The following is a 24,893-nucleotide window of genomic DNA, read 5'->3' on the forward strand; positions in this document are numbered from 1 at the left end:
ATTAGTAATAAATATATTCCGAGCAGGGCTTCTAAATCCACTAGCCATAGGATCAGTGATTTTAATTTTTTTTACTAGCCACGATTAAAAATTCACTAGCTCTACTTTGCTTTAAGTTAATAAAATTTTACTAAATAATAGTAAGAATCGAATGTGTCACCTAAATATGGAGATAGAGCTTAAAACCACTAACACTGAGGGGGGGGGGGGGGGGGGGGGGGGCAGGATATTCATATTTACAAAATAGACTTAACTACAACATTTGACCAAAACAAAATTCATTAGCCGTCGGGCATGGCAATAGTAGTTATTTACTATTCTCAAAGGGGATGTGAGGTTTTTTTAAGAATTATGAAAAATGCATTTCGCGGTATTACAACCACAAGAAATATTCATCGACAAGAAACAATACAGGCGCGTATGCAGATATTTTAGCGCGGGGTGGAGGTGGGGGGGGGGGGGGGGGGGGTCTAGATTGTGGCAAGCGATAATTATAGGGTATCACCAGCGTCGGTGGTGTCGTGGTTAAACCATCGGACATAAGGCTGGTAGGTATAGGGTTCGCAACCCGGTACCGGCTTCCACCCAGAGCGAGTTTTAACGACTCAAAATGGGTAGGTGTAAAACCACTACACCCTGTTCTTTCTTACTAACCACTAACTAGTAACTCACTGTCCTGGACAGACAGCTCACATAGCTGAGGTATGAGCCCAATACAGCATGCTCAAACCTTAATTGTATATAAGCACTGAAATAAGTTGAAATGAAAATGAAATGAAACATAGGGTGTCCAGACAAGCTGCCGCGGAAAATGTATTGAATTTGTTTTAGATATATATGTTTGATCAGGGACTGGTTTCAACCCCCAAAACTCACCGTCTGCATACGCTCCCGCAGTACAATGTAAGTAATGTCTGACGTAATAGTAAAAATATGCGGTAGTGTTTAAAAACTAGGGTCTGTCACTGTGAAACATATATATATATATATATATATGTGTGTGTGTGTGTGTGTGTGTGTGTGTGTGTGTCTGTGTGTGCGTGCGCGCGCACAGCCACATGTCCATGTACAATTACATATTATGTATACACACATGTGATCCACTTTCAATATCCGCTGCAAGGTGTATTACCAATAACTCCCGGCTCTTGCCTATGGCGTTTGACAAGTCTTGTGACGCGTTCTTTAATTGGCTTGTCCATTCCAGTATGACAGGTCTATAATGTGTTCATTTATTGGCTTGTCGTTTCAACTAAGATGAATTGATAAGAATAAATGGAATTGTCTCAGCAGTCTTCAATCACATTTATCTGATGTCATTTCAGACGATCATGGTGCCAATTTGGAGAGTTCGGGCGAGCAATATAATCACACGGTTTCAAATATTTCAAAATTGACTCTGGCAAAATAGTTTATGTCCCATTCAACAAGATTCGAAAGGCAGAAGTCATCTTAGTAGAAGAGGAAAGGAAATGAGTCTTTCTTTGACGACGCGCAGGGCAATCGTTTTAAACAACGACTATTTAGTGTCGAACATGAAATAGTCTAAATTTGTTATTGGGACTCTTGATCTAGCTAGATATTAAGAAAGTAAATCTGAACTACAAAGACAAAAAAAGAGATTGTTTTGTTTAACGACACCACTAGGGCATATTGATTTATTAATCAATTTTATTTTATTTAATTTTATTGGATGTCAAACATTTGGTAATTCTGACATATAGTCTTAGAGTGGAAACCAGCTACACTTTTCTATTAGCAGCAAGGGATCGTTTATATGCAACATCCCACAGACAGGATAGCATATGTATATTACGGCCTTTGATATACCAGTCGTGGTGCACTGGCTGAAACGAGAAATAGCCCAATGGACAAAGACGTTACCATAAACTAAAAATCGTATTTCCGCAATAAGCAGAATTTAAAGGGACGTTTTGACATGGGTGTGAGTCTATAGCTGGACTGCCCAGGACGAGACACCCTTTCTAATCGGCCTGGGGAGGACTGCCATTCTCAAGATTTATTTGACAAATTTAAACCTGCACGAGACAGAACTCCGCGAATATATTTGTAGACAGCCTTGATTGCCTGCACTCATGAACCACTGTTAAAACTGATGATACCAGGTGTTCGCGAAACATGTAGCTGCCTTCACATAGGCTAGCAGTAGTTCTATAAAGAAACCATCTGACAGTGGTTCATTGGCACACTCTCCACCTTGTCAAAACTCATTTTTGTGCTTTGTGCATAGAAACAATTTGGAATGCAGAACTGTTTTGTCATTCAGGTTATACAGAGACAGCACTGTACACAATGCAGTGGATGTTTCGGTGGCCGAGTAGTTAAGGTCGCGAGCTGTCAAATGGCATGCGAATAGGTGCAGTAGGTTCGAATCCTGTCAATTGAATTTTTTATTTTTTTATTTTATTTGGATATACCAATCGTGGATTACTCGATCATACTGGAAAAACATAATGGGTCCACTGAGAGCTATCGAACACACAACCCATCCCATTTTACGCGTGATGACAAGTAGGAGGCTATCTTACTATTTGGAACAAGGAAATGCTTCTTCTTTTTTGATCCCACTGCCCCCTTTCCTTTCACTCCTTTGAATTCCATCTCATTTGTTCACAATTTGGCAACTCCTCATATCTTCCAACTTCTTTCGCTGCCTACCCCAACATCCCAGTCCTTGTCTCTTCAACCGCGATAGGTACTTGTCTCTTGTGGCTATCCGTGCCACACACCTTTTATTCCCCATCAGCTTTTAGCTGTGGGCTTAGTCTGACCACTTCGGAGAGTGTTCAGTTGTTACTTCTGGCATTGTTAAGAGGCACTTGTAATCACCTACTATGCTTCCCTACTACCGGCGGTCGTTATTAGCTTTATTAGCGGCAGAAGACGGGGATGTTAGGTGGGCGCAGAGAAGTACATAGAGAATGCACCCGTGGAGGAAGTTGAGACAGGTAGGCGATGGTGTGGACAGCTCAGAAGACAGAATTGGAGGAAAGTGACAGAAAGTGTCGAAACAGATCGAAATCGTGCGAGAAACAAGTAATTGGCGCAAATAATAATAGTCTTACGAGTACATAATACGTTTCATGTTATAAATTACATACTCTTTTGTCTACAGTCATGTCTAACAAAGGAAGGAAGAAGGAAATGTTTTATTTAACGACGCAGTCAACACATTTTATTTACGGTTATATGGCGTCAGACCTATGGTTAAGGACCACACAGCTATTAAGAGAAAAGAAACCGCTGTCGCCGCTTCATGGGCTACTCGTTTTGATTAGCAGCAAGAGATCTTTTATATGCACCATCCCACAGACAGGAAACTACATACCACGGCCTTTGTTAAACCAGTTGTGGGGCACTGGCTGGAAGGAGAAATAGACAACTGTTCTTGTCCAATAGTGAAGTGGTAGTATTAAACCTGATAGGTATTGGGTACGAATCTCAGTACCGGCTGTCATGCTGTGTGTTCTAATGATTCTCATCTACCACTGAGCACTAAGGTTTCACACCATCAATCACTTTTTCCATCCATTTCAATGCAAATTGTATATCAGAATATATTTTGTGAAAAATACAACATATTAAAAAAAACCTCGACTGTTAATTTTAGTAGGTACAGTCGTTTGGTGACCACCATTTAAAAATCAATATATTAGTAGGTTGATCACAAAGATCTTGAGTTATTTATCCTTAAGCCTGAGCGCCGCCTCATTTTGGTATTATTTAAGTGGCAACAAACCACATGCAGAATTTTTATCAACTGGTAATACAAATAACAAGTAACTTCAAATCACTGCATTTAAATGCTACAGAGGTCAGACTACATTTAATCATCAAAGACAGACTTGAAAAGATGTTTCTGTATTTTATATTACATTTTGCAACGAAGACCTGAATCCTAAAACCGGACTAAATTAAGCTGTAACAAAGTAACGGCACGGCGAATAGTGGTACAATACCGTAGCCCACAGTCAAGATCGGTAAAGGCCACGCTACACGATACGAGCGTCTCATTCGAGATTAGCCGACTGCATAGCAACAAATGAAATCGTAATGTTTGTCTGGTCATAATCTACCATTGTCGTGGCTATTCTCGTACGAGACACTCGTATCGTGTCGCGTTGATATGAGCACAGAAATGAGGTGTTTTCCTAGAACGGGGAGCGAGACGTAGCCCTGTGGTAAAGATTTCGTTTGATGCACGGTCAGTCTAGGATCGATCCCTGTCAGTGGACCCATTGGGCTATTTATCGTTCCAGCCAGTGCTCCACAACTGGTGTAACAAAGGTCGTAGTATGTACTATTTTGTCTGTGGGATGCTGCATATAAAAGATCCCTTTCTGCAATGTGCTCCTTAACCATATGTCTGTCGCCATATAACCGTAAATAAAATGTGTTGAGTGCGTCGGTAAATAAAACAGTTCCTTCTTTCTTTCCTCCCTTCCTTCCTTCCTAAAACGGCATGTTTCAACCTTAGTTCGACAAAAGTATGAAAACGAATTTAAAAACGAAATCAAAACCCACAAAACAAAACACATCGGGTGTGCCGAAATTAATATTCGAATCAAGAAAGGTCATCATTAGCTAAACAATACAGTACACTCTTGAATAGATGAAAACGAACCTTTAAACGTCATTTCCACTTAAAGGTTTTTCTTCGCCTACAGTAAATGCACAAAGGACATCAATATATAATGATAACTGTCAAATATGAAAAATACTTTATTTGAAAGACTTTTGTCAGTTATAATGGATAGCCCAGGATTTACTCATCCATTTCTTAGCAATTGTGGCGGAGAATTTTTGAGATAATGGATAGCATATGACACGGTATGTGACAAAACATGTAATTAATGGGTGGTCCAAACCTCATTAAGACCGATCTGAGAGAAATCCGACTTTACGATTCCCAATAATGTGTATTAGTCGAGAACTTGGGAGGTTTTACAAAACTAATAGATTTGTGTTTATTCTTGGAAAAATAAATCCTGAAAAAACCCCTGACAAAACAAAAACATTACAAAAATAAGACAATAAGAAATAAAGTAAGGCGGTTTAACGAAAAAGGAAATGTCAGATGGTATTTTTAATTAATAAATCATTGTGTACTGCATTGCATATTGTTTTACACATCATTTGAGGTCTTTAGGTTTGTAAGATTTATGACATCACACGGCAATATTCACCATATTTTGGAGATCAGTGGATGGACATCTGATTGGCTCATTCATGGTGATGACTTACTCGTCAAGGATAAATCGTTCACTGAAATTAGCACTACCGAAACACATTACAACCTATGACATAAAAGCAATATTGGAAATAGGTTTAAATTTGTTTTAAACATTTCTTAAAGATACGACAGTAAAGGTTTGTTTTATTTAATGAAGTTTGTTTTGTTTTACGACACCACTAGAGCAAATTGATTTATTAATCATCGGCTATTGGATGTCAAACATATGGTCATTTGTGACAGTGATAGAGAGGAAACCCGCTAAAGATTTTCATTAGTAGCAAGGGATCTTTTCTATGCACCATCCCACAGACAAGATAGTACATACCAGTATGATATACCAGTCGTGGTTTACTGGTTGGAACGAGAAATAGCCCAATGGTCCCATCCACGGGGATCGATCCCAAACCGACCGCTCATCAAGCGAGCGCTTTTACCACTGGGCTACGTCCCGCCCCTAGTTTTATTTAATGAAACCACTAAAGCACATTGAGTTATTAATCATCGATCTCCGACTATTGGATGTCAAACATTTGGTTATTTTGGCATATAGTCTTAGAGAGGAAACTCGCTACACTTTTCCATTTGTAGCAAGGGATCTTTTATATGCACCATCCCACAGACAGGATAGTACATACCACGACCTTTGATATACCAGTCGTGGTGCACTAGCTGGAACGAGAAATAGCCCAATGGGCTCATCGATGGGGATCGATCCCAAACCGACCGCGCATCAAGCGAGCGCCTTTACCACTGGGCTACATCCTGCCCCGATTGTTTAGAACACTATACTATGTAAAAAAAAAACCCAACGTATTCACCTCTCTCTCTCTCTCTCTCTCTCTCTCTCTCTCTCTCTCTCTCTCTCTGTCTCTCTCTCTCTCTCTCTCTCTCTCTCTCTCTCTCTCTCTCTCTCTCTCTCTCTCTCTCTCTCTCTCTCTCTCTCTCTCTCTCTCTCTCTCTCTCGTTTCATATCTCTCTCTCTCTCTCTGTCTGTCTCTCTCTGTGTGTGTGTCTCTCTCTCTCTCTCTCTCTCTCTCTCTCTCTCTCTCTCTCTTCCTCTCTCTCTCTCTCTTCCTCTCTCTCTCTCTCCCTCTCTCTCTCTCCCTCCCTCCCTCCCTCCCTCCCCTCCTCTCTCTCCTCCCTCCCTCTCTCTCTCTCTCTCTCTCTCTCTCTCTCTCTCTCTCTCTCTCTCTCTCTCTCTCTCTCTCTCTCTCTCTCTCTCTCTCTCTCTCTCTCTCTCTCTCTCTCTCTCTCTCCCCAAAATAACCATATTATGGTGGACACCAAATAGCTGGAGTTTAAACTATGCCGACGTCTCGTTAAATAAACATGCATTTCGTTTCCTAGTTAAAGCCACTTTGAACTCGCATCATGAAGCACGGTCCAGGTTTCAGTGCACGATCTCGCGTGTCATAAACAATAGTCATGGCCATGTAAATATGTATAGATGCAAAATGATTTCGTTCTATAATTCATCATCCTCTTTGCCTGCACGGTCACGTAATACAGTCATCAATGTGGCTACGTTATTGCTGAATATCAGTACACTATAACCGAGGGGAATTGGGTACATAACTATCGAAGACATAGACAGAACGATACAGTATTCGGTCTAGTACCTCAGGTGTATACTCAGGACAGCTTGCTTGAACCTTAAGTGAATATAAGCATCACATTAAGTTAAAAAGTATTTACCTGTACGCAGTCACACACCACACGATAAAGAAATTAAGTTGTTTAACGATACCACTAGTGAATATTGATTTATTATTCATCAGCTATTGGATGTCAAACATTAAATGCTATATTACCTCATTTTGGAAATGTTTGACTCGTGGTCTTAGACAGAAAACGTTACATTTTTTAATTAGCAGCAAAAGATCATTTATAGACATTGTCCCACAGAAAGGATGACACATACCACCACCTTTAACAATAAAACATATCTCCTTCTTGTCGGGGCAGGGTGTAGTTCAATGGTAGTGACCGTTCGCTCGGGGATTATTTTCCCATCCCAACCAGTGGCCCATGGTTAGTACAACTGTCTATGGGAAACTGCAAATAAAATATCCATTCTGTTTTACTGGTAAGAGTAGCTTATGTGGCGGCCGTGGGTGTCCTGTCTTTTTTTTAGCTTTGTCGACTACATGTCAAAATAACCATATGGTAGTCACCACGTAGCCGTAGTTTGGAATGTAACGGAAGAATTATCAACACTCATCTATGTTGGTACCTTAAAGAGAAACAGATTCTTTAACAAGCACCAGTCAGCGTTCAGGAAACATCATAGCTCAGAAGATCAGCTACTATACCTCACACAACAAAGAGAAAATGCCTTCCTGGAGAAGAAAAAAACAATTGCTGCATTCATAGATCTATCAAAAGCTTTTGACAAGGTCTGGAAAGATGGCCTGCTTACGAAGCTGACAAGCCACAACATAGGTGAACACATGTGCCACTGGATAAGCAGCTACGTAAAGGACAGGTCAGGAAGGGCATTCCTGGATGGGATAAAAAAGCAACCTAATCAAGACCCACGAAGGTGTTCCACAGGGATGTGTTTTATTTCCAACTCTGTTCAACATCTACATAAATGATGTGTCAACAAATTTCTCCAAGTATGTATCACACGCTCTCCATGCAGATGATCTGGCCATCTGGAGCTCTGCTGAGAAACTAAACGTTGCGATGTGCCGAGTACAGGATACCCGTAACCTCATCAATGAGTGGTCTAAAACATGGAAAGTTTAAATCAACAGCAACAAAACGGTCACAACATGTCTTCCCCTCTCAAACAAGAAAGAAACATACAGACTGCATATTGAAGACAAGGATCTTCCACAGACTTGCACACCAACATATCTGAGAGTCAAGCTTGACATGCGACTAACATGGAGAGACCAAATCCAGAAGATGGAATCTAAAGCCATACAGAGACTTTCCATCATGAAGAAACTGGCAAGCACCAAGTGGGGAAGTAAAGCAAAACTCTAAAACAAGTCTATACAGGATCAGTCAGGCCAATGATGGAATACGGATCAACATCCTGGGCAACAGCAGCAAAGGGCAACACGTCAAGACTAAATAAAGTCCAGAATTCAGGCCTGCGAATCATAACTGGCGGAATGAAAACAACACCAGTAAATGGAATGGAAAAGACCTGTTATTTTCAGTCCCTAGAAGAGCGATGAGAAACTAAGCTTCTAATACACAACGAGAAGTTAAAAAGACTCCCGGATCACCCAACGCACAAATCCATGCAAGAATGCTGCAGAAACAGACTGAAACGGAAAAGTACAAAACATATAACACAATACCTAACCGGAAACCATGCTGACGTCATCTCAAAATATCCGGAACATTGTGAACCACTGACAAATGTGAACTTATGGCAATCCCCAACAGTCAAGTTCAACATTTCTCTTGACATCCCAGGCATCACCAGGAAAGAAGATATGACACCACATATGCTGAGAAACCTGACTCTCGAACACATAGAAAAAACTTCAACAAAACAATCTGGACACATATATACACTGGGGATCAGCAGAAGAAACCATCAAAAACGGAGGAGGGGGAATCTACATAATATTCCCAAATGGAAAAGCAATCTCTAAATCTATACCAACTGGATCACATTAAAGCTGAAGCAAAAGCAGTCCATGAAGCACTAGAGATCTTCAGCCAAGAACTCTTCCCATCATCACATACAGTAATCTTCACCAACTGCAGATCAGTACTCCAAAAGCTCCTGTCTCCAGAAGACACAACTGTCATAGCTATCAACAACCACAACAACATTTTTGCAGTGGATCCCAGCACACTGCAACATTGCTGGAAACGAAAAAGCAGTTTCACTAGCAAAATGTGGAAGCAAGATGATTCAGGAAACAGACCCCACCTCTTATCAAGAAATCAAGACTATCATCAAGCGAAAACAGAAGGAAAGATGGAAAACGCTACAAGAAGTGACAAACTACAACCCATTGGGAGACACTTGAAAGACGAGCCCAAACTACAATCTTCAGGCTTCGCTCAGGCCACTGCCTCCTAAACGTCCATCTCCACAAGTTCAATATATGTCACACAAGCGACTGTCAATGTGGTACAGGCCTGCAAACACCAGAACATATCCTACATCAATGTCCACAACACAACTCGGAGAGAAGCCACTTCTGGCCGCATCTAACAGACCTACATCAGAAGCTCTGGGAATCCTGGGAGGACCTGCAAACAACTGCCCAATTCATCACTCAGATCGGAATATCTGTATGATACCATTTTTACAAATTTGAACGAAGAAGAAGAAGAAGGAATATAACGACTTCAAATATTCTTTTCCTTTCTTTGCTTTATGGTAAGTGTATATAAATGATATCCTGCTGCTTTTCAGTAGGAGTAGTCTATGTGGCACCAATGGGTTCCTACCCATAGACCGGGAGCCGAGAGGTTCAAGTAGCATCTCTCTCTCTCTCTCTCTCTCTCTCTCTCTCTCTCTCTCTCTCTCTCTCTCTCTCTTTCTCAATTTTTTTTACTTCTCTCTACTCTCTTTTCATTCTTTTTTCTCTCTTCATCTGTATCTTTCTATCAATGTATCTTTTTCTCTCTGCTTCTCTCTCTCTCTCTCTCTCTCTCTCTCTCTCTCTCTCTCTCTCTCTCTCTCTCTCTCTCTCTCTCTCTCTCTCTCTCTCTCTCTCTCTCTCTCTCTCTCTCTCCTCTCTCTCTCTCTCTCTCTCTCTCTCTCTCTCTCTCTCTCTCTCTCTCTTGAAATAATCATTTCTTAGACATTAAATAGTGTTTAATGTATTCTATTCTAAGGTGTTGTTAAACATACAAAAATAATGTTTCTGTAAAACTTCTGATTTTAAATCAGGAAAAACAAAGAGGAAAAACCCACGTAGAAATCAAAAGACAACAATAAAAAGAAATATCAATCTACTCGTAATCTGATCGCTCTATATCATTTCTTGAATAATATAAATAATGAACACTTTCGATTTGAATTTCTGTAGCTGTTACTTGCACTAAAGAATGCCTGTCATAAATAATAGTTATAGAGTTGATATAATCATGAATAGAGATGATTTGTGTTTCTTTCAAAAGATAGAATTGCAAAATTATTAGCTGTTGGTGATGTTATTAAAATATTCACAATGGTTTCCTTAACAATGAAAAAAGAAAAGAAAAGAAAGCTATATACAAGGTATACGCTAAACGAATGAGTGAGTGGTTGGGTTATAGCGAGTGGGAAGGTGGGTAGGTAACCAGTTGAGTGAGTGAGAGTTGTTGAGTGAAGGGTTTTTCATTCTTTATTGACTTTGAGCTATAAAACTCATAAGTTACACGAAGAAAATATATAAAGATATAAATACACAAATACACAGGTGAGCAATGGTGACACATAATGAAATAATGCATAGAGGGTGACTGGGTAGGTAAGTAAGTGAGTGAGTGCGAGTGAGTGGTTAAGTCAGAGTGGGTAGGTCTGTGAGTGTGAGTGAAAGAGTGAGTAGGTGAGTAAGGATGAGTGAGGGTGAGTAAGAGGGTGTGTAGGTGAGTTTGAGCGGTTGGGCGAGTGAAAGGGTGGGTAGGTAAGTGAGTGGGCGAGTGTGTGAGTGGTGGAGTGAGAGGGTCAGTGGGTAGGTGAGCGAGTGACGATAGATTTTGTCTTTAGGTTGATGTGTGAGAGTTGATGAGTTACAGCCACTAAACGGGCTTTTCTGCCACTAACCACTCTACCCTCGACAGATGATGATGATGATGATAACTAGTTTAACGTGCCCATATACCACTAGGGTTTCGAACATGCCCATCCCGAGTCCGACCTCCGATAAGATCGGTGGCCTGACTCGGGATGTGTGTGTGTGGGGGGGGGGGGGGGGGGGGGGGAGGGGGACAGTGTTGAAAATGGGCAGAATAACAGACAGCCCACATAGCTGATGTGTGTCCAGAACAGCGTACCCGAACTTTAATTGGCTAAAACCATGAAAATTAATTCGAATGACTTCTCAATTCGACATGAACTCATTAACCCATGTATTTTTGTGCTGGAGTGCCGTAACCATCATTCATTCAAAAACAAAAGGATAACCCGATAATTTTAAAGTTCTAAGAAATTTAATTTATAAGCATGCAAAATTACAATTAGTTTATAAATACACATTTTTTTAAAGTTCCCATAAAAATTAATTTTAGAAACTCATCTCTTCAATAAAGTAAGATTAATACATTTGTTTCTGTTAATATTACAACTTTTTTTTTATCTGAACGCGATTAAATCTGTTTGACAAATGATAGGGCTTCGTAATTTCTTTTCCGAATTCGCCCATCTAATAAATTCTAAACCATGAAAAATCTTCGTCGTAGCATTCTTAAATAAAGTGAATGCTTTTGTCTGGACGCTGGGGCTGTAAACGGAAAGAAACAATTCATTGCTACAAATTGAACTCCCCGGCGCAATACCATCTGACAAGTAGGAACGAGACAAAGTCTGATAAATATTCGCATTAGAAGCAGCCGGACTGCCGCGCGCGAGATAGAACCAACGAAAGAACGAGCTGGCGAGCGTAAGATCAATACGCGCACCAGTCCATTTTCTCCTATCTCCACTGATGACACGAGATTAAAGTGGTACACTTGACAAATGCAAACGTCCATACCCCTCGCGTGGATACAATAACGAGAATAACCAATTCAAATTTAGATGATCTCTTCAGTCAAGTCGCGCATTGATGAACTGGCGCGACAATTTAGCCAGAGCCAGAACCTTTTCAATATCAGTGGAAAGAAATGTGACAAGACGTCAACCGTAGCGTCCTCCTCGGCGGCCAAGGACATGATTGATTGCAAATTACTGACTTATCAGCGATCATCCGTCTCTTGTTCCTCCGGGATGAGCTATTGATCCCCGAGATCGCGGCCCCTCTGGATTTATGCCCGATGGAATGATCTCTGGGATGGCATCTCGTGTCCCCAGATCACCCGTGGCTTATAATTTGGTGATATTTCCTAGGCAGAGTTTAATCAAAGTGTGCTCACAAGAGTCGGAGAGTTCCTAGAAAGGGAGGCGACTCTCTGGCCTCCTGCTCGTACATCATCGGGAGATGTCGGCCGCACGTCGGATCAAAAGCGAGGTCATTGAATCATTCCCCGCCGCACAAACATTGCTAATTGTGCTCCACTAACCGGAGCAGGCCTCTCGGTCGCGTTAATTAGGACCCGGGTATTGTGTCTGGCCTTCTGCGGGGGGGAAAACAACACTCGTAAATAACAGCACACACACGCACACGCTTCGGGGTTGTAACCAGAGAATAAGGAAGCCACATTCAATGCGTTTTAAAATTTATTTCTGTGTTTAAAGCCAATTAGAGTTCAAGCACGCTGTCCTGGACAGACACTTCAGCTATGTAGGTCGTCAGTCCAGGATCTGAGCTAACACTATGAGGTTAGAGACAGAGATGAGAGAGAGAGAGAGAGAGAGAGAGAGAGAGAGAGAGAGAGAGAGAGAGAGAGAGAGAGAGAGAGAGAGAGAGAGAGAGAGAGAGAGTCGGTGAAATTATTTACGTTTGTATTTATTTTGTAAATATGCCTGGGTTCTGATTGGTTATCCCATTGATTTTTGTTTTGTACAAATTTTTGATTACAATTTTAATGGTGTTGCACTTGGAATAGCTTTGAACTAAAACAGATAAGAAGTCTCGCATAACATATTTTTAAAACTGTATTACTTACAACGGCTGTCTAACAACATACCGGGTATGGGGATTTTTAAACGTCAATCACAGGCGGAAGAGGCTTAGTTTGTCGTTACTGCGAATGAAGAGTACACAGTTTCAAGGAGGATAAACGACATAATTTTCCGCCTTCCTTATCCCCCCCACCTCCTTGCCTTTCCCACCAGCACAATGTGTCATTGTGGACAAAACACCAACTCCTAAGTCCATCTAAACAGATAAACAGGCGTTCTGTGTTCGCTCGAATGAAAATATCCGGCAAGCACTGGCATCCATATTTTGTTTGACATCTTATCTGCCAGAGTCATCGACAGGCTGGTTTTCTGTACAGAGACGCAAACTGATCTATGTTTTACAGAAAACCAGCTGACACTTTGCAGACATTTTCAGACATGGAAATAAGCCCACGTCGCCGTTAATTCTAGAGATCAAAGCACGAGTTAAATGATATATTATTAACAATCAAATGCTATCTCCTCGGTCTATCTAAAAGCCGGAACCTTGTGCACCCTGTCGTTTCAAGTGGGTTACAAACAGACACGCTCTTTAGACGGAACGTTTATTAATCCTTTATTAAAATAAACGGCTTGGAATTGCTGTCGTTTTGTTTCATGTGTTGCATAAATCAGCATTTTCGCCGGGCATCTGGTACGAAATTAATGGCTTTTGGTGCAGCCAAATAAACAAATTGAATCAAACACGAACTGCGATATTTAGCGATGGGTGGTAACAGGACAAATTGTAGTACACTTTTAAACGTTTTTGTCTGTGTTATCGGTTTAATATTCATGATCTTAGTATCGGGTCAACACCCGGCAGGAAATCTGTAAAAGAAATCCTCTAAAAATATATGTATAAAAGAGGTGAGTGGGAGAGTGGAAGGGTCCTGGACGGAGGAGTCGGCCGAGGTCGGCACCTCTGCCCAGGACAGGCGTGCGCTACCACAGCTTGCTCTGAATGTGCACGTTAAACACTCTGACCTGACCTGACCGGAGAGTGGAGGAGAGTAACTGAAAGGTGTGCCGTGTTTGCTAGCACTGTCCTGTTTACACATTTTCATTTATAAACCGAACAGACTAGCGAACATCTAAGCTCATTTATCGATTGTTTTTTTGTTGTTTTTTTTTTTGGGGGGGGGTTTTGTTTGTTTGTTTGTTTGTTTTTTGTTGTTGTTTGTTCGGAGGTTTTGTAGGGTTTTTTTTTTTTTTTTTTTTTTTTTTTTTTCAAGATTTCAGCTACTATAAATATGAAACGACTAAGCCGTTATTTGTGATCAAAGCCGTATCTCTCCTCCATTCAGACCGGCCTCGGTGGCGTCGTGTTTAGGCCATTGGTCTACAGGCTGGTAGGTACTGGGTTCGGATCCCAGTCGAGGCATAGGATTTTAAATCCATATACCGATTCCAAACCCTGAGTGAGTGCTCCGCAAGACTCAATGGGTAGATGTAAACCACTTGCACCGTCCAGTGATCCATAACTGGTTCACAAAGGCCATGGTTTGTGCTATCCTGCCTGTGGGAAGCGCAAATAAAAGATCCCTTGCTGCTAATCGGAAAGAGTAGCCCATGTAGTGGCGACAGCGGGTTTCCTCTCAAAATCTGTGTGGTCCTTAACCATATGTCTAACGTCATATAACCGTAAATAAAATGTGTTGAGTGCGTCGTTAAATAAAACATTTCTTTCTTTCCTCCATTCAGAATAGAATAGAATAGATGTTTAACGACACCCTATAGAGAGTTGAAAGGGTATTTGACAAAATGGTGGTTAATTCTAAGAGTCTCTAATGTCTATAGGAGGACATCCACTCCCGGGAAAATCCCTTTTTTGTACAGCGCATCCTTTTGACAGCCGCAAAGAGGCCTGCCACTCCCAGATTAGTTTACGAAATCAAACCTTGCACAGGGCAGTCCATTAGAATAAGTAAATATGTGATGACATATAGTCATGAGTCACTGTCAAAATAGTTGAGATATCAGGTGTTCGCAAAAGATGATAATATCCTGCTCCAAATAAACCAGAACAAATAAGTCTGAGGTATTAAATAACATGTATATATTCAGTATTGTCTTTTGGAGGCACGTGTACTTTAATATGACTTTGCACGTGCGTAGTTGTGTTGTGCTTATGAAAGTACACATCATTATCCAATGCATATGTTAGTAAGATACATTAATAATTAATACATGTTCTTAAATTTGCTAAACGTTTTCATATTTTTTCTGTAATATCTTTTTTGGTACTGATTGTTTGTACTAATTGCACGCTGTTCCAAAAGTAAAATGTATAGAATGTATAATTTAAAATATCGATGGTGCTGGTGGTGGTGAGTGTAGACGGGTCGACTAAAACTCGTGTACAAAGAGAAATGTTTTATCATTTTGGGAAAACCTTTCACAAAAGTCTAAAGGCTGTTTGTCTTTTTTTTTTTAAATGGATGAAAAATAGATTTAAGAGCTGGGGTATTTGGGGGTGCTTTTTTTGTTGGTTTCACTTTGGGGGTCGGGGTTTGTTGGTGTATTTATTGGTGTTTATTTTGTTTGTTTCTTTGTTTCGATTTTGACTCTGTAAGAGGATAAAATCTTGAACAGCAACATATTTCTTATGGAATCATTCATCATTAAAAAAAATTCACTGTTTGGCAATACTTGTCCAAAAGGAACAAGGAAATATTACAGCAAACAGCAATGAAAAGTGCAGCTGTTATTATTGTTGTTCAGCACAGATCTAGAGTAAAATAACATGGGGGGGGGGGGGTAGAGGGCAGCTGTTATTATTGTTGTTCAGCACAGATCTAGGGTAAAATAACATGGGGGGGGGGGGCGTAGAGGGCAGCTGTTATTATTGTTGTTCAGCACAGATCTAGAGTAAAATAACATGGGGGGGGGGGGTAGAGGGCAGCTGTTATTATTGTTGTTCAGCACAGATCTAGAGTAAAATAACATGGGGGGGGGGCGTAGAGGGCAGCTGTTATTATTGTTGTTCAGCACAGATCTAGAGTAAAATAACATGGGGGGGGGGCGTAGAGGGCAGCTGTTATTATTGTTGTTCAGCACAGATCTAGAGTAAAATAACATGAGGGCGTAGAGGGGGGTTGTTCAGCACAGATCTAGCGTAGAGGGGGGTGCGTAGAGGGCAGCTGTTATTATTGTTGTTCAGCACAGATCTAGAGTAAAATAACATGGGGGGGGAGGTAGAGGGCAGCTGTTATTATTGTTGTTCAGCACAGATCTAGAGTAAAATAACATGGGGGGGGGGGGGGCGTAGAGGGCAGCCGTAAAAAAAGAATCAGAACAGTAATATAGTGTCTTCTCTAGCTAGACAAAAGGGGCACTTCCAAACTAAAAATGTCACCTTTTTGTATTCTGTTTATAAGAGGGCAACTCTCCCTGAACCCTCTATTCAGTTATTGGTTTTGGCCTACTTTTAGATTCGGTTTCTTACAAACTAATCACACATTCTTTTCCCCCTTTTTTTTTTGTCTTTCTTTCCTTCGTTACTTACGCTACATTAAAGGCACGAACACTCACAAGACATAAATTTACGCAATAAATAACAAAATACAATTAATGCTGGTATGTAACCTTCATTCCCTGCGCTTCTAAATAACGACATACTACACCAGTCAATTTGCGGCTTGACGCGGCCAGGTTACGGGCTGTTAAATATGGGTTATCTCCTCTTGATGAAGAAGACGTGCTGTCAGGTTCCGGTAATATTTTGCACACCACAATTTCCTAATTAATCAATTTGTGAAGGGTACGAGTGCTATCGGACGGAAAATTACGAGCAGTAGGTTAGAAAAAAAGTCATACAGGCAATGTTTGCCAGATTAGGAGTTGATGTGTTCAATTTAGTGTGTTAGGGCCTTAATTATACGTTTCATCTGCTCTCATATCTTAACCTGGCAGCACGCTAGATAAATACACACACTTTGATGTCGGTGTATAGCTTTCGTATGCGCAAAACACGAGTTAAACCGAAGACCAGCTGAAAGCTCTAAAGATAGGGTCTGACAAGCAATTACTTCGCGATAAAAGGCAGAGAAGAAAGTGCCTGGGTGTCCAATTAGAGTTCGTCATCTGTTCCTAAGCGTTAGGTTTGACAGCCGGCGCGCATTTTGAACGTTCTGTCAAGTTATGACGTCATCGAGTTTTCTGGTCACGTGGTTAAAGGAGTGACAGGGGGCGTGTTCAGGAGGAAGAACGCTCGCAAACGTGATTAGTTTTCACTTTTTCATGAACGCAAACAAAAACAAACAGTCAAGCGAGTGACCGCAAGCGTTCGGCCTTTTGAACATTCCCCAGTGAATAAACATGACATGTACCATGAATTAACAGAAAAATTACATTAAAGGGGCATACCCTAGTTTTTAAACACTAAGGCATATTTTTGACTATTGTAGCCGTTTTTGATAACTAAAATCATACTTTAATTAGATTTTATGGTTTAGAGTATCAATTTCCGTACATTCGAAGTGTTTTTGGTCATCCTGGTGTTTTAATATCACAAAATGCATTTCTCATATTTTTAAAAAAGCACGTACGTCTGAGAAGTAACAGCTATGGAGTCGAGTTTTAGTCTATTTTTAGAGGGTATTTCACCATTTTAAAGTCACAGACTCATGTTTCACTCAATTGTAACGTTATCCAAATGTGTTACAGGTTTGTAGATTAACTAAACTTATTGTTAATTTTAACAGGTTGAAACTAGGGTCTGTCCCTTTAACTGAACATTTTACATGGATTAGGCCTACAAGTAATATTTTGTTAGAATGATGGAAAAACATTGTGAAAAGGTTTCAGACCAGCTAATTTTTGCTCGAAAATTTCTATAGTTTTTGCCCACATTTGAAGATTTGCTTCACCACTGGGGGGGGGGGGGGGGGGGGGGGCGAGTTGTCCCCACCATCCTCCCTGTCTATGCAACGTATCGAGAGGATCTAGCCTTTTAAAAATTTAGCTCTAAAACTGAAAATGCTCGGAAAGGAAAGGAATATTTAACAACACCTCAACACATCATAAAGTGTGGTTATTTGCTTTCTAGCAAGTGAGGGGGAAAAAAGAAAGAAATGTTTTATTTAACGACGCACTCAACACATTTTTTATTTACGGTTATATGGCGTCAGACATATGGTTAAAGATCACACAGATTTTGAGAGGAAACCCGCTGTCGCGACTACATGGGCTACTCTTCCGATTAGCAGCAAGGGATCTTTTATTTGCGCTTCCCACAGGCAGGATAGCACAAACCATGGCCTTTGTTGAACCAGTTATGGATCACTGGTCGGTGCAAGTGGTTTACACCTACCCATTGAGCCTTGCGGAGCACTCACTCAGGGTTTGGAGTCGGTATCTGGATTAAAAATCCCATGCTACGACTGGGATACGAACCCAGTACCTACCAGCCTGTAGACCGATGACCTGCCACGACGCCACCGAGGCCGGTCTAGCAAGTGAGGATGAATGTCAGATGACTGTGTTACCGGAATCATACAAAATTTAAATATTTACACACACGCACGCACGCACGCACGCACGCGCGCACACACACACACACCACTACCCCACCCAACCCCCAAAAACAAATAAAACAAAACAATTTTTGAAAATCCCACAAATACAAAAAAAAAACCACCCCAAAAACCCTCAAACAAAACAACAACTACAACATATAAACACAACCCCCCCCCCCCCCAAAAAAAAAACCCAAAAAAAAAAACCCCACAAAACACACAAAAAAACAACAAAAAAATCCACACAAATAAAAGCAAAACAAAACATTAAAAAAGAAGAAGAAACAAAACCCAAAGGCTTAGCAATGTCACTGTATTGCTATTTCTACCAACAAAGCAAAATAAACGTAACTTTTAAAAATGTATATCTTTATAAACATCTAAATCTTTTACAAAAAAATAACATTTTTGGTACATACTTGCACGTCAACATTAATTTGAGTTTGTAAGTTTTTAAATGCGCTCAGTTTTCCTTTACCTCAACTTAGCTTATCTAATTCCACGAAAAGAACCAAGCAATTTTAACTGTCGCATCTTGTTACCAAAACCAATTAGGATCTGACAAATTCCGACATCGAAGTAAGTTATTGGAGCAGGTAGTGTCATTAAGCCTTCTACAGCATCTCTCAAAATCGGTCTTCACACAAACGAAGCAGGTGCCGCCGTCTTAATAGGAGGAAGTTACAAGACAAGATCAGCAAGAGATTTTCGTTTATTCGAAAAGTAGACGATTTCATTCTTTTTTATTACGCTGGCATTGTACGGATTTGTATTTCTTCGGCCAGATTACTCATTGTAAATTCAAGCGTCACCATTTCGAGCTGTGAGAGAGAGAGAGAGAGAGAGAGAGAGAGAGAGAGAGAGAGAGAGAGAGAGAGAGAGAGAGAGAGAGAGAGATGATTCTGGTATATTGAGTGATTGCTTTAACAAAGTTAAAACAAAATATGCGACACAGAACATCTAAATTTGGCGCACAAACAGTTTATTGTTATTTCAATTGATGGTAAAATGTTTAATTTTACCAAATTTAATGTCAAAATGTATTTTGTCATTGCGAAATTGAACATCTACAGTATGTGACGAAAAGTATAGTCGACTGGCCCACCTTCTTTGGTATTTGTCCTGTAAGAAGATACGTTTTGGTCTCTTTGGTTTTTGTCATTTTCATTTTGTCAGACACTCGTCGTAGTTTCCATTGGGCTACTTCTCGGTACAGCCAGTGCACCACGACTGGTATATCAAAGGCCGTGGTATGTGCTATCCTGTCTGTGGCATGATGCATATAAAAGATCCCTTGCTACCAGTGGAAAAATATAGCGGGTTTCCTTTCTGAGACTATATGTCAAAATTACTAAATGTTTGACAACCAATAGCCGGTGATTAATAAATCAACGTGCTCTAGAGGTGTTGTTAAACAAAGCAAACTTTAACTTTCATCCTAAAAGAAATAACTTACGGGCCGTAATGGAAGAACATGGTGCGCAAGATGATCTGCGTTTTAAAGGGTTTGTTTCAAATGTTTAAGATGTCACAGACTGACAGAGACTTTGTAACGACTGTAATTATAAACAGCAAGGGTCTCTTATATACACTTTCCCATAGGACAGAACGCGCATACCACGGCCTTTGTCGATATACCTGTCGTTGGGTTCTGGGTAAGACGGGTTTTAACAGAACTGTTACCATGTTATTGAAACATTGGATCTGAATGTAAATTTACAGTCCCGACAGAAGTAAATGAAACCGGAGGAAGATGTATAATGATAAATAATAGCCGATATTAAGAAGAAGAGAAAAAGATGTAAATCACTTTAAACTATGTTCTGAGTATTGTTATAACTTTAACTTTAAAAACCCAAAGTTCTCTTTATTATGTTTAAACAAATATATTGAAGGGTATGACAACAGCATTTTATTACAAATATTAACAATGAAAATAAAGATTCGTAAATACAAACTTTAAAATACGTGATGTCATTTTATGTTTGTCAAATCGTGATGACTCATATTTAGTACAGACAAAGTCATTGGTTTGTAAGCACCAAATCGTCCATTGATATTGTACCTTACACCAATGCATGACACCTTCTCGGTGAGAAATTATGTTTGTTTTTTTAAATTATTTCCCCGGTTATGAGTGTTGATACAACGCGGTGTCCATTGCACCACTTGTATGTCACCTTCTGACAGGACATCATCGTGTATATTTCATCGCAGCTGTCAATCAACCTTAGGAGAATACCATATAAGACCATTGCTGTGCGTGTGGCTCTAGCTTGCCTGACAGGTTTTCATGCAGATTTGGCGGGAATCCGTCAGTGAAATGTTCGCGTGTTTTTCATCTGTCACGGCTTGACGTGGACATCTCAACACGTGTGTGGCCCCACTGAAACACCGGTTGATATGAATCACAGATAACATGTTATCGATGTCTGTAGCCAGCTGTAGCTAATAATGAAAACAGCGCGTAAAATAAGTAAGATTAGGTTTGATTATGTGATGATGGCGGTGGTGATGGTGATTGTGGTGGTGATGGCCACCACGGTAGTAGTAGGAGAAGTAGTAGTAGTAGTGATGGTGGTATTGGTACTGGTGGAGGTGGTGGTTATGATAGTAGCAGCAGCAGCAGCAGCAGCAGTAGTAGTAGTAGTAGTAGTAGCAGTAGTACCAGTATAGTAGTAGTAGTATAGAAGTAGTAGCAGCAGCAGTACTAGTATAGTAGTAGTAGTAGCAGTAGTAGTAGCAGCAGCAGCACTAGTATAGTAGTAGCAGCAGCAGCAGCACTAGTATAGTAGTAGCAGTAGTAGTAGCAGCAGCAGCATCAGTAGTAGTAGTAGTAGCAGCAGTAGTAGTAGTATAGTAGTAGTGGTGGTTGCAATAGTATTACTGGTGGTAGTAGTAGTAGCAGTAGTAGTAGCAGTAGTATAGTAGTAGTAGTAGTAGAAGAAGAAGCAGTATTAGTTGTAGTAATACTAGTGGTGGTGGTGGTGGTGGTAGTAGTAGTAGTAGTAGTAGTAGTAGTAGTAGTAGTAGTAGTAGTAGTAGTAGTAGTAGTAGTAGTAGTAGTAGTAGTAGTAGTAGTAGTAGTAGTAGTAGTAGTTAGATTTGGTCCTGTTGACAAGTATTTGTTGTTATGTACTTCGTCCAAAGCGTTATGTTGTTAACATGTTGACTATTTATAAATTTTCTGCTTGTTGGTTTTAGCCAAACCGCGAATAACAGTGCATGCCTCGGGGTAAATACAGTGTTCCGTGTAAGCCGGAATGTTAATCCGGTAACTGGTAGACGTTTGCCAGGTAGTGGGGGTAATCTCGAGATTATCAGTATAATCTGATAACCGATAGGATTAAGGGAGCCGTCAACCTCGATAGGTAGCTAAGTGGATTAGAAAATTAAAAAAACACTGAGCTGGATTTATGAAAATATTGACATACATGTCATATTAGTACGAAAATAAATGGCTGTCTTGGACATATCTTTCCGGGGAACTGTTAAGTGTCCATGAAAGGCGTGCTTGAAACGTATGTCTTGGGCAGATCCATCCAGAGTACTCATTGGCGTAGCCAGGATTGTGTATATTGGGAGGTCATCCACATTGGAGGAGGATGAGGATGGGGCATCCACACTCTTTTACACGTGTTATGGGGTAATAGGCAAAACGGTGGGAGAGGGGGATGTGATTGGGTACCACCACACACACCCCCCCCCCCCCCCCATGGCCCTCAGCTTGCTACGCCGATTGCTTTGAAATGTAATGGTTCATACAGCGATCCCCCATTTCAATCAAATCTGTATTTTCTATTTCTTACATTTCCTCCAAATACAGGTTAAACATAGTTAAAGGTTTGCTGTTGTTGTTGTTGTTGTTGTTGTTGCTGTTATTCTTGTGTGTGTGTGTTGTCGTGTTGTTGTTGGTTTTTGGTGTGTGTTTTTTTTTTTTTTTTTTTTGGGGGGGTGTGTGTTCATTGTTGTTTTTTGTGGGGGGGGGGTTTAAACGGCACCTCTAAAATCTCATCTTGACCAAGTTTTGGGAAACAAATAACCATGGTTAAACTGTGTGCTTTTGTTTAAAACTTAATAGCCCATGCCTTTCCTATTAAATGTTTGATGAACGACTTGTGTATTAAAGGTGTAATGTAATATATATCCACCGTGGTTATGTATTGCATTGCACCATTCATCGGTCTGCCACGTTTTTACTCTTTTGATCTAAACAAAACTGTTGATGGATGATATATGTAAAGCTTAAATGTTATGTAAGCATTTCAATTCAACACTTAAACCTTTTCACGTGCAGCCATTTTGCAGACGAACACCAAACATTTGCCCTCAGTTCGTGATGTGTTGCATGAAGAAGAAAAAAAAATAGCCGCCTTTTCATTTTCTTTAACATGCATACTACGAGGCCTAATGACGTATAGCTGGAAAAAAAAAACCCATAAAAAATCTAACTTACGATGCATGAGTGTATTTCAATAGTGAACCAAGCATTTTAATTTCTGTATCAAGAGGCATAATGAAGTTTTAACGACAGAAAGATTAAAGCGCAGAAGATGGGCCGCGTACATTTCTATGGAGGCCATAAATCAAGACATGTATGTTATTTTAATATCTCATATTACTGTGAACGGCCTTTTTATTCTATTAATACCTCTAAAGGAAAAGCTACGACTGCATGAAATTATTCCAAATAACAATAATTGCGATCATTATATTTCATTTAATTCCCGATAACGTGACAGGTTTATGCATAAGTGTCTCTCCATTAGCACATCGTCTCGGCTGATTAGCATATTACGTCATATCCGGAGGGAGGCCTTGAGGGGTGTTTGTTGCAACTGTACCAAACGTGCTGGTGCATATTTGTGACCGGACTGTATAATTTAATGATGATAAATTAGTCATGAAATCATACTGACGTGTAAATGAGTAAAGATTCCGCGCCTTTAAATAAACCCACACTGATTGTAAATGCGATTTGGCTTACTATACGCAAAGTTTAGGGACAGGATAATGCTCAGTCGATATAGGGTAGTTGGGTCATAGGATACAACCCTTTAAAGAGACAGACCCTAGTTTTTAAACAATACGGCGTATTTTTCACTATTAAAGCTGTTGTTTTTGATTGTTTTTTTTTTTTTGTGTTTTTTTTGTTTTCGTTTTTTTTTTTGGTTTTCGGGGTGTGTGTTTTTTTGATAATTCAAATCAGATATTACTAACATTTTATTGTTTAGAATATCCACTTCCATACATCCAAAGTGTTTATGGTAATCCTGGTGTTTGCAATGCTACAAAATGCTTTTGTTATATATAATTCTAAAACCGCAAGTACATCTGAGAAGTAACGGTTATAGAGACAAACTCTAGTCTATTTTAGAGGATATTTCCCCGTTTCAGCGTCACAGACTCTTGTTTCGCTCTATTGTAACTTTATCCAAATGTGTTACAGGGCCCCGTTCAACGAAGTGATCTTAGCCCTAAGATTACCGTAAGCGCATAGCTACCCTATGCACTTAAGTTGATCTTAGGGCTAAGATCGCTTCGTGAAACAGGTCCCAGGATCGTAGATTAACCAAGTGTCTATTTTCACTGGTTTAATCTAAGGTGGTACTTTTAAGGTGATGTCACACGATTCGAGTGCCTCGTACGAGAATAGCTACGAGAAAAGACGATTGTGACAAGACAAATATTACGATGTCATCGGTTGCTATTCTTGTTCGAGGAACCCGTATCGTGTGGGGGACGGGACGTAACCCACTGGTGAAGCGTTCGCTTGCTGCGAGGTCGGTCTAGGATCGTTCCCCATCGGTGGACCCATTGGGCTATTTCTCGTTCCAGTCAATGCTCTACAACTGGTTTAACAAAGTCCGTGGTATGTACTATCCTGTCTGTGGGATAGTGCATATATCCCTTGCTGCTAATCGAAAAGAGTAGCCCATGAAGTGGCGACAGCGGGTTTCCTCTCTCAATATCTGTGTGGTCCTTAACCATATGTCTGACGCCATATAACCGTAAATAAAATGTGATGAGTGCGTCGTTAAATAAAACATTTCCTTCGTATCGTGTGGCGTCGTCTTTAGTAAACCCATTGTTCTTTTTCTCTCGTCCCGATCCGCACCATAATGACTGATATATCAAAAGCCATGGTGTGTGATGTCCTGCATGAAAAAGTGCATATGAAAAGATTCCTTGTCGCTAATGGGAAAATGTAGCTGGTTTTCTCTGAAGACTAGGTGTCAAAATGATCAAATGTCTGACATCCAGTAGCCGATGAGTGAATTATCAATGTGCTCCAGTGGTGTCGTTAAACTAAACACAGGCTTTAACGTGGTACTTTTGACTGTAAAATGTGGTATGTATGGCGCAAAGTAAAGAACTGACGGTAGCGTTG

This window comes from Gigantopelta aegis, chromosome 8 (assembly GCF_016097555.1).
Source record: "Gigantopelta aegis isolate Gae_Host chromosome 8, Gae_host_genome, whole genome shotgun sequence".
Classification (NCBI taxonomy): Eukaryota; Metazoa; Mollusca; class Gastropoda; order Neomphalida; family Peltospiridae; genus Gigantopelta; species Gigantopelta aegis.